Raw genomic sequence first — 14,291 nt, forward strand, 5'->3', positions numbered from 1 at the left:
ATTGATCCCATCTAAAGAAACGGTTGATGAACCACAAATAGTGCTTGTTAAACCCATACTTTGATATCCGGATGTTATGATCACTTTTGTACTGTTCTCTACAGGGATCTATGATCAGACAGCCACAAATTGCCCATATGTACATACCCTAAGGGATGCTTACTTTGCACATCAATTTTATTTTTAAAATTTTGCATTCATTATTCACATATTATGTATTTAATATGCTGAATTATTTCCATGTGTTTATTTAACACAGAAGAGATAAAGTGGGAGTTAAAACTGTGCTGGTGGAGAGAAGCTAGTTATGCTTTTAACTAAGCCTGAACCTTAAAACAATTAATTTGGAGACAGAAATACTGGTGGGCATTGTTTCCTTATATTGCACCCCATACCTAGGTATTGCCTAGACCACTGAAGTCCAGAGCCAGATTTGGAATAAAACATCTACATGCTGGTAGCAGTACCAGAGCTATATACAGTACAGAGTCAGCAAATGCTATATGTGTTTGTCTTTAAGGTAATTTTGATGTTTTGTTTAATTACAGAGCTGATCTGACTATTTCAATTTAAACTGCTGTAAAGAATGAGCAGGTTTACATTAGTAGCTACTGCAAAAATATGCATGGTTTTGGTGGCAACCAGCAAGTCATATCATGATGCCAGCTTCAAACTTTAACAGCAGCAAAGCTAACACATTATCTACTATATAAAAGCCTAGTGGCATGTGTGGAAAAAAAGAAACCAAGCTGCAGCGCCACCTGCTGGGTGGAGTTATACACTGACCTACTAAATTCTTAGTGTGTGTGGAAAAAAACCCTCAAAAAGTTACCTTATGAACACACATGTGTACAGTGGCGGATCCAGGGGAGTGCGATTGGGGCAATCGCCCCCCCCCCTAGCAAGGGTTTGCTGCCGACGGCTGCACAGTATGTGCAGGTCAGTTTGGCAGTGACAGTGTGCTGCCCGGCTGCTCTGATTGTGTTTTAAACACAATCAGAGCAGCCGGGCAGCACACTGTCCCTGCCTGTCACTGCCGAGCGGACCTGCACATACTGTGCAGCCCCCGGCAACCTCAGAAGTCGGAAAGGGGGCGGGGCCTAAATCGCCCCGCATTAACATCGCCCCGGGGAACAAACATTTTTCATTTTAACCACGTTAAAAAAGGGCGCTTGCGTCGGGAAGTAACGCTCTTCCCCTAAGGAGGCCTGGGCTAGGCCCAAATGCATGACAAGAACCTTTTTAACACCTTGGGGTAAATGTATCATACTCCGGTTTCTTCAATTCGCCGGAAATCGGCGAGTTGACAGCTAAAATTTAAAGTGGCGCTGCCTTGTAAAGGGAAACTTGCCTTTACAAGGCAGCGCCGCTTTAAATTTTAGCTGTCAACTCGCCTATTTCTGCCGACTTAAAGAAACTGGAGTGTAATACATTTACCCCCTTAAGTAGCTTGATTTGACTAGAATGCATGAGTATCATGCACGGGTTAACTTGTATATACATATGAGTCCAGAATAGTTCTATTGATAAATTCCATACTTGCCAACTCTCCAGGAATGTCCGGGAGACTCCTGCATTTTACGAGAGTCTCACGGACTCCTGGGAGAGTGTGGCAATCTCCCGGATCTGCCCACTTCACTAGGAAGTGCCCACTTCCTAGTGATGTGGGCAGAATTAGGTCCCAAATGCCACGATTCCCGGTGAATCGCTGCGTTTGGCCCTGCCCCCCGCTGTCAAATGATGTGTTTGCGTCATGATGTCACGGGGGGCGGGTCCAAAATGACACGCATTTTGGAGGCCCGCGCCCCATCATGCCCATCCCTCCCACAGGCTCCCAGATACCAACATTCTAAAGTTGGTAAGTATGATAAATTCATGAATTAGAAATCAGTCGACGAAATAGCACAAGCCTGCATATCTCATTTATATGTGCCACTCTTTAAATGGCCATTTGTCAGCAACTCAAAAAGTTCTGCATACCCCTTGAGTTCTGAGAGTCCTACCTGCATGGGGGCAGCAAAAATGAAAAAGCCCAGTTGAACCACTGCTTTCTACATATTACCTCTGCCTAACCAGGTTTGACTATTCCCATTTTCTCCCATTTTACCAGCGTTCCTGGCCTAAATATCTCAGAATGTAAGATAAAATTAGGACAGGGACTGTCTATATTTCTAATATTATTATCTAGTATTATTAATTAATAAATACATCTTTATATCAATTCTTACAAGCTATGTGTATATTCAAGTAGCTCCATCTTTGCAGCTCATTAGGTTGTACACATAACAAAATAGCTTTTTAGCAATTTAGGTGCACAGGTAGGCATACACATAATTACAACTAGATAATATAACAATAATAGTGGTGCATAAGGAATGCTACACAAATCCATGTGGAGGTATAAAACCAGGTAAGTGATATGACAAGAAGGGAAAGAATGGCTTTTGCACACACTACATTCGTTTTTTGCTTCATAAATGGTTAGCATTGCTGTCTCACAGCGCAGGGCTCATAGGTTTAATTTCAACCATGGAGTTGTCTGTTTGTATGTTCTCCCTGCATTTGAATTTAAAATGTAAGCTCTAATGTAGTGGTGACCGATGTGAACGATAACATATTCTCTATGCTGCACTGAATGACTCCCATTGTGTTTTAAACTCTCTATGACATCACTTTGTAAGCCACGGCCTGTGACTTCATTTTCCGTTGCTTCCATTATTCTAAGCCTTGCATAACTTGGAAACAGCTATAGATATCATAAGCCGAAATGACATCACTTGGTAAGCAGACAGAGATGACATTAACTCTTTTGCCGGACTTCAGTTGATAAGCAGTTACGGGTAGTATCATGTGTTATGAAGACATGATGAACAGTAAATACTAGACACTAAGCAATTTTGACTTCTGACTCCCTAATCACAACAAAATTACAAAATATATTCACATTTACTCAGAGTAGTTCAGTTACATATGATCAATTTACAAATAAAAGAGACAACCAATAATTTAACATGCCTTAAAACCAGTGTAATTGTAATACCCTACATAGGCTAGAGCAGTCTACTCTGTACAAGATTGTGCATGAATAAAACCTTAATTAACATCATTAAAGGGCTCGTTTTCTGGTTTGGTCTTTCATTATAACATAAAGGTCAAATCCTAAAATTTAAGGTGATATACATCTTTTTAATGATACGCTTGTTAGGCTTTGGATACCTTCATCTACTGTTTCATATGATTGTATTTCATTTGCACCTAACCCCTTTCATGAACAAGCTGTTGGTGATTTAGAGTTATTAAACCTAATTTCAGATACAATGGGTTCTATTGAGCTTTCTAAATTTTTATCCAACTGAACAGTAGAATTGTTTTTAAAACATATGTTGTCATGAGCCAAAGCACAGCAAAATAGTGACTGCCTGTAAAGTAGGAGGGGGGCTGAATACAATCACAAGTTTTTTTCAACCTATATGACAATTGTATTGTGTACATATTATTGGTAAGCTTATAGGCACATACAATACATAGCTAATTCTAATGTATCCTACGTAAAGTGCTTTCTCCTATATTTAGCACGACCAGTATTTTGTTTAAGTTTCCACAGTTTGTTTGATAACAGAGGGTATTTTACACCTTTATGTACGTTGCGAGACGCTCCAATGCCATTAGCCGTCAATGGCAGCCAAAAGACTTTATTTTCTAATAAGCTACGTTTTATGAATTGTAGCTTTACTGCTCTGGATTAGATATTCTAAATCAATGGTACATAAAAATGTAAAGTACCTACAAATGATAGCCATGAATTATATAAATGCGTGTTGCTTTCCTTATAGCTCAGTAAACTTTTGAAAAGACTGTTCGTTACACTTAATCTCAGGAACATGTTAAACAATACAGTTAATTAAAGAAAGAGACACCTATCTGTAATAACATATTAATAAGCATAACAAGTGTTATAAGCTATAGCAAAGAAATCAGACAATGAAAATCAGACAATGAAACCGATTCATGTGTACACACTATTCATGGTTTAAAAGATTTACCTTCAGATCTGTGCTCCTCGTGTGTAATAACCATCGTCTGAAAATATTGTGACGCTGTAAACTCTATGGTGATCTGTCTACACTATTGGTTGTAAGTGCATACACACTTCCTCATTTGCCTGACATTGTTACATCGTTTATAGAGATTTTTAGTCCATTTATAAAATCAAATGATACAAATCATCATAAAATGTGATATTGGACCTAATGGTCATTTATCATGTGATTGGCACGATAGTTGGGTGAAAAACCTTTAGTGTGTACCCAGCCTTATGGACTGATGTAGAGTGGGTTGCAATTTACACTGAAATCGAAAAATATAAATTACATCCATTAATTTACACAGGATTTCAAGTTGCACGGATCTTTAGATCCGTTTGACTCAAGCTGGGTACACACTACAGAATTTTCCACCAACTTTTTATGCCGATCGATTCTACATGCGATCGATGGTCCGATCGCTCGGTTCTTGGACTGCATACACACTAGCCTTGTTTTAGAAGATAAAGGGAAGAGCAGCTGTCCCGTTAGCGACTTTTTACAGCTATGTTGTCGTGAGCAATGACTGTAATTTCGTACTCACTGTTGTGGATCGGTCGTAAGTTTATACACACTACACAACGGAAACGAGATTGGAACGAAAATATTTAACGGTACGACCAACCAAATGAGGTGACAATCGTCCATTTGGGCAGACTTTCGACCATCGTGTCACTACACACACTGACCCGACTTTTGAACGAGTGGTCATATGTCGGCTGATTAAGGCAATTATTGGACAAAAAACGTGTAGTGTGTACCTAGCTTTAGAATACTATGCAAATTGCACAAACACACCTCTTTATCTGCCTTATGGGCTGGTATGCATGATACACCTAAGTCAGTCACAGCAGCCCTGTAAAGCAGATAACTGAATAAATAAATTAATGTAAAAAAAGAATTGTGCTTCTCCCCCCAAAACAGCACTAGGGTTGGTTATGCTGTTTGGGAGTGGGTGAACACCTGTTTTTAAAAAAAAAATATTATTTTTTTTAACTTTTTTGTTAAATACAGTTCATTTTTTTTTTAAATACAGCACCAGCAAAAGATACGTCTCCTAGAGAACTATCTTCAGCTGCTTTCAACTCAGCATAGCATCGCCCTCTACCGTCCCTGTTCCATCTCTCTAAGCGCAGAAGGGTGCAAGGGGAGACCTGTCTCAGTCAGAGTGTAAAGAAAGACGGATCTTTGGCTAAAATTGCTTTTTGGGTTGATCAGTTGAACTTGAGTCTAAATCTACATTGGGCCCTTAGTGTTTCAGCTATCAAACCCACTACCTTCGACATACCTACATACCTACCTATAGTAGGCATGCAGGGAAAAGCATGTATGATGATAGCTTCAATCTCACCCTAGGGCTCAGTGATGAGAATTATGTAACACATTTTTCACAAAGGAGAACAAGAAATATCAGGGCACTCACCATGTCTTTCAATCAATCAAAAATACTCCCAGAAATATGGGTATTATTTAATAAATTATATAGGAAATGTAGATCTATGCTGTAGAAAGAAAAACATCTATATAATATAATTTAATCTATCTATCTATGCATTTTTTTAAGTCCTCACATTTTTATTTCAAAGTGAATTTAATACATTCACATTTTATGTTAGAAAATAAAACAGACCCTGGTTGTAAAGAGATATAATAGGCCCACTTTAAACCATAGGCCCCATTGGTTCCCAAACTGTGTGCCGTAGCTCCCTGGTGTGCGACGTCGGTCTCACACGGGTGATGCGGCCAGGGCCGGTGGTAAGCAAGGCGGGGGACTACTTGGTAATTATTTTGGTTTAGGGGTGCCTTCAAAAAATTTATGGAGACCCTAAGGGTGCCTCGAACTGAGAAAGTTTGGGATCCACTGCCATAGACTAATCTATAGTATGCATTCTGGAATTATACCAGTAGGGGATGACATATTTTAATCCACTGCAGTGTTTAGAATTTCATTTATTTCCCATGCTTTGATACACATGTTTACACATTTTCTAGTTGGGTATGCCAAATGAGTACTTTATCACATATTGCCAGGCACCTGCTGCAAAGAAATAATTTACTGAAAACAAAAAATGGTAAAAGGCTGTTTCATTAGGGAGGCAGACATGGGTAACAATTACTTATATTCTTGGATAAATACTTACTACTGTGTAGTGAGACATGTAGGTGATCTATGACTGACTAGGCCAGCATGTTTTACTGGCAAGACTATCGCCAACAGAAACAGAAGAACAGAAAACAATATAGTTTATTTAATAAAACAATGTGATTAGATCACATGTTATGTTGCCTAAAGTATAGCAAACCAATCAGATATTACCTTTCACTGGAATTAGTATACTGGATGTTAAAAGCTGATCGTTGCTATGGGTCACAGGACAACTTTATGAGACACTTGTGAAAACTGATCCCCCTGAAAACGGTTGTGTTGCGTATACCAAACAATTTTGCATGCAGTTTAGATTATGAAAGCTAACAGCTGATTAGTTCCTTTTGCATAAGTATCATCAATAGCTTTTACAGAGTGGCAGCATTTACATATCACCATTATTTTAAGGCAAACTGAAAAATGCAAAACGCAAACCCTCAAATAGTTCATTTGAGCAGCACTTGGATTGCCCAAAATGATCTTTAAAATAGTAATTAATTTCAATGAGGTATATAGAAAACATTTTTTATTTTTTTTTATTTTTTATTTTATTATAATAAAGCTTTATTAGCATGCCAGGGAAAGAAGTAAAGCAAACAGTTTAGCAGTGATATTTATTTGTGGATATTCTATTACCAATGCTACAATACATACAAATACAATGTTAGCTATGCTGGTTATATTAGTTCATGATTAGAGTGCATTCTTAGCTTCAGATTCTTGTTTTATAAATACATTTCCTTATAAATCATTGAAAATGAGCACTTCATAGATATAATCTTACAAGGGACTGTTCCCCGAAGGACTAAGTGAAAATCATTCCTCTAAAATTAGCTTCACAAGCTTAACAGCAAAGATAAAATATAAACGCATAGATTAATATCACTCAGTAACAATGAAGTAATGACGATTTTATAATATGACATGGTATGTCTGCTGTCCAACCTTATTTTATTATGTTTTATCTGCATTGATCTGTATGTGTCAGTTTTCATGTACATTTCTAATTGCAAGACAAAATAATGTAGACCTAAGGAGCTGTAGATCTTTTAAACAGTTTCGGGAAATATATCCCGTGTGATCTATACATATAATCCAAAAACAGAGAAAAGAAGCAGCACATTTAGCTGGCATAAATTCAAGTTGCAGAATATATTATTACTAAAGATTCTGTGATGTAATTTTGGCCTCTGTTGCCTTATAGTACTAAATAAAAGATTGGATGATGCTCTGAGTTGACCGAGAGATCAAATGTGTCCTCTTTCAAAGCATGAAAATGTTTCTTTATTGACACCTAGGCTATTGTTAAACAAGCCATGCTGGCTCATTAAGCTAGGAAGGATTGAATCAGCTCAGTCATCAGAGCTTTGTAGATGCTCTGAAAAGCGGAATATGATACTTTCACTGTAACTCTGTCAGGTCCTCCCTTTTCCAGACTCACAGCAGGAGTTACAGAGGTATCAGGTGTTAGCAGATTTGTTAGCTCATAAATTAAACCCTTTAATCAGTGGGTGTGTCAAGGAGTGAAAGCACATGGTCCTGGCACAATATTCAAAATACTGGGTTAAGATGAAAGGGTAACATCCACTGAGGACATCTTATTTCTCAGAATTGTATATATGTCACGTTATACATTTTATCAACAAATGAACTCTGAGGAATCTCAACAGCAGTACACAGACTATCGCTACAAAAAAGAACAGACTTTCAATTGACTATTTCAGTATATGATGTTGTTTTTGCTGACATTTTTGTGTTGTTTTTTTTTGTAATTTGAAATTTATCTTATGTCATTTTGGCAAGCCTTTTAAGATCTACATCACGTTTACTGGGTCATCCATTGATTTACCACTATTTCTACGATAATTAAATAAAAACAAACTTTCTTAGTTTAATTTTCAGTACTGTACATAGCAGAAATAATACTGTTCCTCAGTATTTGCCTTTCCTTATTTTCCACATTATCATCTAATGCCAAAGTTTAAATGCCGTGGATAAACTTCCTGAATCTTAGTTACAAGCTTTTGAAACTAGGCTGTGGGACATGCAACTAACATTCTATTCCGTTAGCCAATAAGGGGGTATCATTTTTGAATCCCGCATTTATCAATGACTAACCTACAAAACTTCCAAAGAAGGTACACAATGTTACCATTAAACTCTGATTGAAATGAGAGATGTGGCACAAATGTGCACTAAGCAAATCAGGATCCCCCATAGGTTTAGTCAGAAATAATACGCAAACTCTCAGAATCCATGTAGTGTTTCTCACGACCCACTAACATGAAGGGAAACGCAGTTTCTGAAAAAAAATTATATGAAAATAAAATATATGCATGCTCTCTATTCTGCCTTTTAGAGTAACTCACTACAGCTTGGATTTGTCTGTTTTAAATTAAAAAAGAATTGTAAATGTGACCTTGCAGAAGCTACTTTTCCTAAACACATGCACATATTACAGAGCAGACCTCATGCTCTCTATTGCGTGATCCAAATCTTACAAAAAAAGCCTCCAACATATTTTTATTTCAATCACGCCTACAAACGTTGATTTCCAAATCTGATAACTGTAGGATCTTCCTGGCACGAAACACTTTAAACATTCCATAGAACAACAAAAAAAATTAAACATTCTGAAAAGTATTTTGCTTGTACAGTTTCATCATTTACAATCAGCTACTATCACCCCCCACAACAGTATGTGTCAATGTACATGACATGGAACTATGCACATGTTTTCAAAAAGTGGTTTAGAGTAAATCTACATCCTCTGACATTTAAAGATGTCTGTTGCTGGAGCTAATGTAAACTGTTTTTGTTTTACCATCAGGATACAATATATCATTGTGTATATATATATATATATATATATATATATATATATATATATATATATCTGTATATAAAAACTATAGGATACTAATTATTTTCACTGCCCTAATTCTAAATACTGTGGTTTATCTTAAATCATTTACAGGAAGAATTTATTTTAAGGTAAAGTGTATTTTCATACTATCAGTACAGAAGACAGCATGAAATGCTTTTTTAAAGAAAATATACAGCCAAATCCTTATAAATTTAGAAAAGCTTACCTTCAATATAAATTCCACTTGACAGATCAGATTTTTGGTATTTCTACAAGCAATCTATTGTTTCCAGAAAATAGCCCCAAAAACATGAACCAATGCAAGCAAATGAAAAATAATGAAAGGCTCCAGAAATGTGGATTAGCTTCTTCTTATTCATACAAGGTAAAAATAAATGTATATATAAAAACAAGGGTAGAAAAACTTCAGCTCTCAAAACACTGCTAGTGATAACTCCAACTCGTTTTCAAAGAGAGAAAGAGAGAGAGGTTTGGTTGTGTCTGCATTGTAGTCCATCAGCAAAACCAAGTGTTCAAGCAGTGAAAAAACCCAGCGTGTTAGCTACTCTGGCTCCAACCACTTTCATGCAGTCTACTGACTCTCACTTTCCCTCTCACTTTTGTTTAAATGACCAAAGCATCCAGATTTTTTTTCCCCTAAGTTAAGCCAGATATCTGTTGCATGCAAGTGCCACCTACTTTAAGGGGTGGCAAATAGTTTAACTCTTTTGGTTCTTGACTATTTGTCAGTGGTCAGTGAGATTAAAGAACAGGTAAGTTGGGGCTTACAATAATGTATCTCATTATTTTAATTTCATGTAGTTTTCAGTAGAAGAATAAACTGAGCAGTTTCTTCAAGGGTGCAGACTAAAATATACATTAAATTTAGAACTTTTTCAGTGTAAATGATAAAATAAAGTGAGGAACTTAAAAGGATTCAAAATGAGCTCTATATTAAGTACGTACTGTTTTCAGAGAGCTGAATAAAAAAAAAATGAGTGTTCCTATTAGATCTGGAAGACATTAGATTTTCTGTAGACTGTCCAAATAAAGAATCAAGGGAGACAACCACGTTATGCAAAGCACAAATGAAATCCAATTGTTAAATGATGTTTTTAAAGTCGGTCACAAAAGGTAAAGCTGGATGTAGATATTGTTATGTACCTGCTGACACTTTTTAAGTATTGTTCAGTACATATGACATTTTAATTACCTGTCAACTTAACCACTGAGGTGCCGACAAGTGTTTTAGCCTCAGCAACATTACATCACTTAGAGAGTAGTGGTTCTGTGTAGTGTACTACTGTAAACTGCATTCATTCAAAGCAAACATATGCAAGTCATTGTTACTATTCACAGTGACATGTCCTGTCTGGCTAGGTGTAAACAATCTATTGAGTATCATACACAAACAGATCAGACACTGGAGTTTAAAAAGAACATTCCATGACTTTCACTTACATTGGTCATTATATAAATAAAAAAAGTAAAAAAAAACAACAACAGTGATGGTGCATCAGAAGGCACTATCTGACCTGCTAGAAGCTTGTGAGCAGGGCTTTTTAATAGCAAGCACACAACAGTAGGTGCCTTTAACCCTTTAATCCGGGACTCAAATTATGTTTGTGAATCTGCTTTGTGACACATGGCTCACTTTTTAATGAATAATGTTTAACAGTGCTCCTCACAGTGCCTGCAGGAATTTGCACTTAATAACCATGTCTATGTCTCCCTCAGTTCTGTGTGTGTATGTTTGGGCATTTAGAATGTAAGCTCCAATGGGGCAGAGTGAGTTCTCTGTAGAGTGCTGCAGAATTAGTGATGTTATATAAATAGCTGCTGCTGATATATATATGACACTATAATTGGACAGCAGAAATAATTAACTTATATTATTTCTGTTTTTTTAAGATTTGAATTACTTTATTATTATGAATGAATATGAAATTGTAGACCTGTACAAAAAAATATTATTAATAAAAGATATGAAAAAATACTTTATCAGCTGTCAGTATATAACTATTTTGCAAAAAGAAGATTGTGGAGACCCATCATAAATGGCATTGCAACCCATGTTTTGGATCCCAAAAACCCCAAAAACTACAGTATCTCATCTCTCTTTATATTGAGTTGCAAACCATTTTAAACAACTATAAAACTTAATCAACTGGAATAAAATTAAGATATCTTTGTACCAAAAAACTCACTTCAGTTCTGTAATACATAAAGACATTTCATGATCTGGATTGATTTACTGCCAGTTGGCTTATCTCTAACATGTATTTATCATATGTTATATAGTCCACCTGATGTGAGCATGCTATAAAGTAATATAACATGTAGTGTTACATTTGCTTTACCTTAAACATGAAATAACTGTACGGGCTCAGCTCACATTCTGATCATCATTCACCAAGCAACTGATATAAAAGTAGGATACCAGTTAAAAGAGCAAAACCAAAAAGGCACATACTTGATTCCATTTGCAGCGGGGGTTACCACAGTGGATTATTAACGGAGTGCCATATTGCTCACGTGCAAGAGCCATAATGAATATGCTCCGAGTAACCCTTGAAGTACCTCATAAAAAAAAATAGAATTTTTGAAATTGTCATTTTAGGACATGTTTCTTGGGTGTGATACTCAGTGTGCAGTTGGCCTGCCCTGTAATTCATGCAGTCGGCTCCATTGCAATGAAGTTGAATGGATTTCACGGTCCTAGACTAATCACATTCCCTCCCGCGTGTTAGAATTCCCATACTGTATCTAAGATCTCAAATAGTGTGCAATAAAAATTGCTTTCGTTCTCTCCTTCCCCTTCTCCCAATAAACACATGATAATGAGAATGAACACATTTTGAAATTACTGTCATTAACACCTTAACACAATGCCTGCAGGCCATGGAGAAATGACACTACAACAGATTGCTGTGAGAAGATCAGATACCCCAGAAGTGTCAGAATATGTGAGAGAGATATAAATTACTTGGAGAAAAAGAGACACCCTTTCTGTTTCACCTCATCTTTCTTATGGACAGTATTCCCAGTTGTGATTTGGAAGTGCAGATTCATACTTAGAACAGCTGGTGTTTCCAGAAAGAACTCCCACTGATCACATCTCAAAGTCCCTCAGTATAGAAGACCCTATTAAAAATGCAAAGCTGGAAGTTAAGATTTTTTTTTCTAGAATGCATTGCAGTCAATGATGAGGACACATTTTGTTTGATTTATGTCATCTTCAATTGAGGTTTATATGTGTTTTAACTTCACTTTGTTTTTTCACTATTTTCTACCTTTGTGTGGTTTTTCTGTATTTTATTTATATATTTTTTTGTTGTTTTCTGCTTTTCTTATTCCTACATTCAAATAACAGCAATAAAAAAATCCAAAACAAACAAAAAACCGGACAATCTGCTACTGAAATCAAGAAAATAAAAGAAAGTATGTATTATTATTATTATTATTATTATTATTATTATTATTATTATTATTATTATTATTATTTGCAGTTATTTATATTGTGCCTACATATTTCAAAGCGCTTTACAGATAATATTTAATTATTCACATTAGCCCCTGCTCCGCTAGATTTTACAATCTATTCCCTACCACATAAACATACACACACATTGGGTTAATTTCATTAGTATCTAATTAGCCTACCAGTGCATCTTGTTTGCTGTGATTCAAAACAGCACAACAATTGCTGATGAAGCCCAGATATAAAATGATGTACTAGGGCTATTCTAACTGCATTGTGTCAGTTGTTCCATTCCAGACAGACACAAATCATTGCTTGGTTTCACGCAATGTAATATGAGATACGCCATTTTCACAGACGACCAGTAAATTGAGCATCATAAAAATCACTTTTCATGGTTCATATAATATACACTGCAAAGAGCCATTGCTTTAAGAAAGTAAAGTGATATAATCTGATATCTTGGCATCATAATGATAATTGTGCTTAAAGGTGGAAGATTTCACTACATTTTGCAAGAACTAAACATTTCATTTTAAACACTTGCATTGTCCTCAATCCTACTGGTCCTCTTTATCGAATCTTCCCCTTTATGTTCTTTAAACTACATTTTGTTGATGATTCCTTTTTACTGCACAGTCACCTCCCAGATGTTATAACTTAATTTTGTAAATTGCAAATAAAGACTCAGACACATTTCTAAGCAAAATTAGATCACAGTTTTATTTATCATAAATTGGTGACAGAGAAAGAACAATGAGAGACAGCTAAAACAGTTGAAAACTGAACCAATTGAGTGGATAGTCAAAATGGCCCTCAATCCACTAAACCAAGGAGAAATTACTATACTAAATGGTTAGTGCTAAATCTTTCATCATAGTGACTACTGCAGGTCAAGGGATCCTCCACACTAAAGGACTAAGAGCCACCATTACCTCAAAGGGGGCGATGTCCTGCGCCAATCAGCAATGTGTGAGGGAGAAAAAAGTCAATAACACGCAAAGTACATAAAAACATCAGCCTACAATGCATGATCAAAAGGGGTGGGAGGGCACGATTTTGTACAGAGATTGAGGCAGAAAAGCAGCCAGAGGGCTTTTATCTGTGAAACCCAGAACCCGCCACAATGGATGCCATTGGCTGGAAGGGGCCTACAGGAAATATTTACCCATTGCTAGGTAAGTGTTTGTATATGTGGGTCTGAACTGCATTAGTTTAAGTGTGTTCGGCTTTAGGGCCTTTTATGTCAAACTATTCAGAAACACCCTCATCTGAAATATATGTCTTATATGGCCTTATTAATAGCCATTGACAAGAACATATTGATATTTTGCAGATAACTTAACTATAACAAGTGTATTATAGTATGGGCAGCACGGAGGCTAAGTGGATAGCACTTCTCCCTTACAGCACTGGGGTCATGAGTTCGATTCCCGACCATGGCCTTATCTGTAAGGAGTTTTTATGTTCTCTCCGTGTTTGCATGGGTTTCCTCTGGGTGCTCCGGTTTCCTCCCACACTCCAAAAAAAGCATACTGATAGGTTAAATGGCTGCTAACAAATTGACCCTAGTCTGTATGTTTGTCTGTGTGTATGTTAGCAGCCATTTAACCTATCAGTATGCTTTTTTTGGCGTGTGGGAGGAAACCGGAGCACCCGGAGGAAACCCATACAAACACGGGGAGACTGTAAGCCCAAATGGGGCAGGGACTGATG

General features: G+C 36.6%; 1 protein-coding gene across 1 annotated transcript in view; it reads right to left on the reverse strand.

The window, feature by feature from the left end:
- RSPO1 (R-spondin 1) overlaps positions 1–9,732 on the reverse strand; it is a 103,147-nt gene extending 93,415 nt beyond the window's left edge. The window contains exon 1 of the mRNA XM_075198097.1: positions 9,321–9,732. The gene's annotated coding sequence lies outside the window, so the exon portion shown is untranslated. The remainder of the gene's footprint in view (positions 1–9,320) is intronic.
- Between the last annotated feature and the right edge of the window lie 4,559 nt (positions 9,733–14,291).

This window comes from Mixophyes fleayi, chromosome 2 (assembly GCF_038048845.1).
Source record: "Mixophyes fleayi isolate aMixFle1 chromosome 2, aMixFle1.hap1, whole genome shotgun sequence".
NCBI lineage: Eukaryota > Metazoa > Chordata > Amphibia > Anura > Limnodynastidae > Mixophyes > Mixophyes fleayi.